The sequence below is a fragment of the Nicotiana tomentosiformis genome, chromosome 1, assembly GCF_000390325.3.
Source record: "Nicotiana tomentosiformis chromosome 1, ASM39032v3, whole genome shotgun sequence".
Lineage (NCBI taxonomy): Eukaryota > Viridiplantae > Streptophyta > Magnoliopsida > Solanales > Solanaceae > Nicotiana > Nicotiana tomentosiformis.
Window position 1 is genome coordinate 30,374,250 of NC_090812.1, and position 6,000 is coordinate 30,380,249.

The following is a 6,000-nucleotide window of genomic DNA, read 5'->3' on the forward strand; positions in this document are numbered from 1 at the left end:
AAGCTACAACTCAGGCTGTAAAGATTGAATCTGATAATTTTAGTGACACGAATGAGAAGGATGAAGAAACCATGATGACAATAAGGTCGAGAAGAGGTCCTAAGAGAACATCTCGAAGGTATGAGCAGCCTCATCAGGTTTTCGATGATTCCCCTGAGCACTACTATCCACCTCAGAACCCACAATACTCTATTGCTCCATTTCACTATGTTGTCCAGCCAGCAAGACACCCCAGAAAGCGAGCACCAGTACCGCAAAATCTCCACCAGTCTCCACAAAATTTTCAAATGCCATATAACCCACAACGGAGCCAGGGTTATAGAGGGGAACAAAGGTTGAAAGATAATTTTACACCAATAGGAGAGTCCTATGCAAGTGTGTTTGAGAAATTAAAGCATTATGACATGATTGCACCTATTCCTCCAAATCATGTGGGCCCACGTGCAAGAAACTTTGACCTTTCTAAAAGGTGTGAATACCATTCCAATGCCCAGGGGCACAATGTTGAAAGTTGTCGGGATTTGAAAAGAGAAATAGAAAGGATGATCCAGGAAAAACTGATAGTGATCCAAGATAATGACACCTAGAATATCACGCAGAATCCTTTATATGCACATGATGATGCACACTTTGTGGGGATGATGTGTGGTGACATGGAGTATGAGAATCCTCTCGAAAACTTGCCGACTGAAATTGGAGAAGGCCATGGTGATTCTGATGAGCAAATTTGTGGCTAAAGGTCAAGCTTAGCAATTGAAAAGTCATTCCCTCCTCACTAGGAAGGAATCTTGGTAGTTTGTTTTGATGTTTTTTCTATTATCTAGGTTATTCTAGGGTGTGATCTAGATTTTATTTGTTTTATTGAGTCAAACCCTTCTATCCCTCTATTTTGTTTGTGTGAGTCTTGTCTGTTCGTTTTGTTGCTATTTTCATTAGCCGGGTTATTTTAGGGTCATAACTCGGATTTCAGTTTGTTTGTCTTATTGTCAAATCCTTCTATCCGTTATTCAATGAAATATAGTTTGTCTTTGTTTCATTCTATGCTTAGTTCTTTCGCCGCTAGTTCTAGTGATATGACATGCATGCGAAACTTTTGGCCAGATCTTAGAAAATTGATTTAATCTTGAATCGGATAACCGAAAAAAATATATTTTTGAGGTTGAACAAAGAGTCGAAACACTTTGGAATTAAGCTCGAGTAAGTTTTACCTTCAAATCATGGTGAAGATCGGGTTTGGGAAAGAATCAATTGAAGTTTGTTGGAAAGTTTGACATTAAGGGATGGAAAGTGTCTTTCGACCACGACAAACCAAGAAGACAAACATGGTCATCAATGTTGTGACCGCAAAAGATAATATGTTTGGCGTTCTCGAGGCTGGGAGGCCCTTTTTGTGCTACCTAAACACTTTATACCCTTTGTTACCCCTTTTGAGCCTGTGTTATTTTCTTCGACCACTCTCTTTTGGAATCTAATTTAGAGTTAAAAGTCCAAAAAAAATGAAAAAATAAAAATAAAAGTCCATGCCGAAAGAGTACAAACTGGGGCAACTCTTAGAAAGTACAAGTAAAAAGAAGAAGAAGAAGAAAAGAACAGTCAAAAGCTCATGCCCCCAGAAAATAAAAGTTGGGGCAACTTGTTTTGAAAAAAAAGAAAAGAGAAAAAAAAAAGAAGTGGAAAAAAAGATAGAGATAAAAAAAAAGTTAGGTTAGATGTTTGAACTACGTTAGACCTGATTCTTTTTAAAAAAGGATACGTAGGCAGCCTTACACGGTTCGGTCCAACCAAATAAGAATTTAAAAAAAAAAAAAGAAATCTAAAAATCCCCAATATCTGAAACTGGGGCAAAGATTTTATTTCACTTTTGAAAGAGTCGGTTCCAAGAGTTGTAAAGTGTACAACCCATCATATTGAGTCTACTTAGAGCCTCCATGCCGACCCATCTTTCCAACCCTATCCAAAAACCTTCCAAATAAAGACCTCCTGATATGCCTTCAAGAATTCCAAGAGACGCATGCAAAGAGCAACAGTTGTCACACGACATAGAACACTATCGAGTTGCTCACAAAAAAGAAAAAAGAAAAAAAGAAAACAAAGAAGAAACAATGAGAGAGTCTTACTAGTGAAAACCCTCACGGGCACTGTAAGACAACGGTAAGCAGAGATGAATAAATGAGAGAGACTTGTTGGTGAAAACCCCTCGGGGCACCACTAGTCGAAAGTGAGTCATGAAGCTGATGCAAAGAATTGGCACAAACAAGCCCGGCTTCGAATGTCATAGGAATGGTAAAAGGAAAGATTTGATCAGTTTGAAAGATCAGGCCGCTAAGTCCAAAATGCATGTCATGATCATAAAGGTTAGCTGCCCCAAAAAAATAAAATCTTCCTCTTTTCCTTCCCGACAGGGGTATTTCTTGTTAATATTGTTTCTTCGCATCATTGTGTCATTCGCTCTGAGTCAGTCCTTGTCAAAACAAGCAAGAAAAGATTTCAAAATCTGCTACCAGCTTTTCAGTTGCACAAAGTAAATTTGGCCAGCACACTCAGTTGTTACAGCCAACATGTCTTGAGGATTCGTGCAATACAAAGGTTTCCCCCAAAAGACTCTTGTCAGCCTATTTGGCTAAAGCAAGCAAAGATAACCTCAAGGTTAATCATGGATTCCCTGTAGTACCGAACAAGGACTATGAAGTGGCACATTGTGCAAAAAATACTTACCAGTTGTGATTCTCTCTGAGAGACAAAATTGCTCCAAAAGCAAAAGCCATTCAAGATATCTGAAAAGGTTATCCAAGAAAAGAAATCTCTTTTTTGAGATAAGGCTGATTGAGCCACAAAACACAAATGGCATTGGGAGCGAAACAATCAGGGTTGATACAGAAAGTAAAGGTCCCTTGTAAGGAACAACAGAATCTCCCAGCAGTGCAACCAACTACCAATGCAGTCAGTCTTCCAAAAGTTGGATGATCACAAAGCCAAGCTGCCCCGACCACCACTGTTAAAACTGACAAAAATTTCTTTGTTTGAAACAGGAATAAAGCAGTGCAAGGAATTTGGGTTTCAAAAAAAAAAAAGAAAAAAAAGAAGAAGAGAAGAGCCGACAAATGTAAGTTTCTCAAATCTTTGTCTTTATCTGTCTTGCTAGTGTGCATAAATGTTGCCATTGATCTTCACATTTTTCCTCCTAGGATAAAAAGTCCTAGTCTGATGGATTTTCTCCCAATAAAAATCTTAGTCTGATGAATCATTCTCCTAAGATAGAAAACCTAGTCTGATGAATTTTCTCCTAGGATAAACGTCTTAGTCTGATGAATCTTTCTCCTAAGATAACAAAAAAAGGACCTAGTTTGATGAACTTTCTCCTAGGATCGAAGTCTTAGTGTGATGAATCATTCTCCTAAGATAGAAGGCCTAGTCTGATGAACTTTCTCCTAGGATCGAAATCTTAGTCTAATGAATCTTTCTCCTAAGATAATAAAAAAGAGACCTAGTCTGATGAACTTTCTCCTAGGACCGAAATCTTAGTCTGATGAATCTTTCTCCTAAGAATGAAGACCTAGTCTGATGAACTTTCTCCTAGGATAGAAATCTTAGTCTGATGAATCTTTCTCCTAAGATTGAAGACCTAGTCTGATGAACTTTCTCCTAGGATAGAAATCTTAGTTTGATGAATCTTTCTCCTAAGATAACAAAAAAGACCTAGTCTGATGAACTTTCTCCTAGGATCAAAATCTTAGTCTGATGAATCTTTCTCCTAAGATAGTAAACCTAGTCTGATGAATTTTCTCCTAGGATAAACGTCTTAGTCTGATGAATCATTCTCCTAAGATAGAAAATCTTAGTCTGATGAATCTTTCTCCTAAGATTGAAGACCTAGTCTGATGAACTTTCTCCTAGGATAGAAATCTTAGTTTGATGAATCTTTCTCCTAAGATAGCAAAAAAAGGCCTAGTCTAATGAACTTTCTCCTAGGATCAAAATCTTAGTGTGATGAATCTTTCTCCTAAGATAGTAAACCTAGTCTGATAAATTTTCTCCTAGGATAAACGTCTTAGTCTGATGAATCATTCTCCTAAGATAGAAAACCTAGTCTGATGAATTTTCTCCTAGGATAAACGTCTTAGTCTGATGAATCTTTCTCCTAGAATAGAAATCTTAGTCTGATGAATCTTTCTCCTAAGATACAAAAAAAAGACCTAGTCTGATGAATTTTCTCCTAGGATAATAAGTTTAAAAAAAAAAGGGGAAGTCTGAAAAAAAAAAAGGTCAATTTTTAGTTTTCTTAAGTTATCAATCTTTATTTTTTTTGAAATCAGGGATCCCGCCTGGAGAATAGGGTCAGTTTTTAGTTTAGTCAAGCTTAGTTTATAGTTTTCCGCAAGCTCAATCTCAAATTTAGGAGACGCACTTCCTAGTTTGGGTTTTTCAGATTTTTATTTCTTTAGGAGACGCACATCCTAGTAGAGTCTTCAACATTGCATCATTCATCAATAGCATAGGCGATTTATAGTTATGCTAATAACTCACAAATCTTCCTAGTGCAAACTAGGGAAGAAAAGTTTCTTTTGTTTTGTCTATTTTGTTGTAGTACCAGGCGCCCACATGGAGAACGAGGGAATTCATTTCAGTTTTAAGTAATCAGGCACCCACCTGGAGAACGAGGGAATTAATTTCAAGTTTTAAGTCAGCAGGCGCCCACCTGTAAAATGAGGGAATTCATTTATGTTTTAAGTCAGCAGGCGCCCACCTGGAGAATGAGGGAATTTATTTCGAGTTTTAAGTCATCAGACGCCCACCTGGAGAACGAGGGAAGTCATTTAAGAATTCAATTCAAGTTAGAAGTAGCAGAAGCTCGCCTCAAGAATGCGAGCTGACAGTCCGAGATGACCAAAGGAAGAAGTCTCAATCCAGAATAAAAGAAAAAAAAAAGAAAAAAGAAAAAAGAGAAGTGAATCCAAAATGCATAAGCCGATGAAAGACATGAACTGCTCAAGACATGGCTGAATACACGTGCACTGCATGTCCGGTCTTGATCCGAAGAAGCTGTAGAAGAATGAATCAGCACCTGCAGTTAGCAAGCCGCAAGGTTCAAATCAAAAGTCTGCATGAAGAACCATTCAAGTCTCAAGATCAAGCTTCAGAAGACTTATAGATAGGAATCTTGTAACTCATAGGTGACAGGCTTAGTTAGTCTTTTTCATTTTTTTGATTTTGATGTAATAACAGGACCGCGGACCGGAACCTCGATGGAACGGTATCTCACTCGACTCTGTCATCCTCTCCACACACTCCATCACTTCATTCACCTCTTGAACTACACGCGACCAGATTCCCTTATAACCCGGGATATGTAGGATGTCCAAAATCAGGACTCGGTTGCACCTTTTCCTTTTATTTTCTTCCTCTTTTGAAAAACGTTATGGTCAAAAATTAGTCACACGGCTCACTTTGTCTTTGCTTGAAAACTCTTCATGTTTTCAAGAAAAGAGGGGCAGCTGTGAGCACCTAATTTTTTACCATATTTAAAGTTTCCGTAACTTTTTAGTATGTAGATATATTTTAAGTTTAATATACATATTTTGCACTTATTTGACATTTTATAGATTTTATTTGAGATAATTTAAAATGATAAAAAGATTCATATTAAGAATAGTACTTTGTTTTGATTTGCAAAAAAAATAAAAAGTAAAAAAGAAAAATCAAGAAAGAATGGAGGGAAATACGCCTCTCTTCCTCATTAGTTATAAAGTCACATGCACATTCTTCTCATTTGGTTTTTAAGAAAAGGAAGTTTGATTATTTAATAAAAGAAGATTCTTTAAATGTGGACCCCACCCCACAATTGGACAAAAATGGGCTAACAAACTCTCATGCACAATTGAAATTTATAATCACACACACGCCACATGACAAGGAGAAACAAGAAATATTCCTTTAGTAGGAACCCCACACAGACTCTTATCTCAGTGTTTTCTTGGCCAACAATTCATACTCCTACTGCAT

The 6,000-nt window shown here is 37.3% G+C and overlaps 1 long non-coding RNA gene across 1 annotated transcript; it reads left to right on the forward strand.

Annotated features, from left to right (window-relative positions):
* Positions 1-3,035: 3,035 nt before the first annotated feature.
* Positions 3,036-3,833, forward strand: LOC138906529 (uncharacterized). The gene is made up of 2 exons (XR_011413956.1): positions 3,036-3,342; positions 3,407-3,833. It is a non-coding gene; the product is annotated as an uncharacterized lncRNA (long non-coding RNA).
* Positions 3,834-6,000: the final 2,167 nt, after the last annotated feature.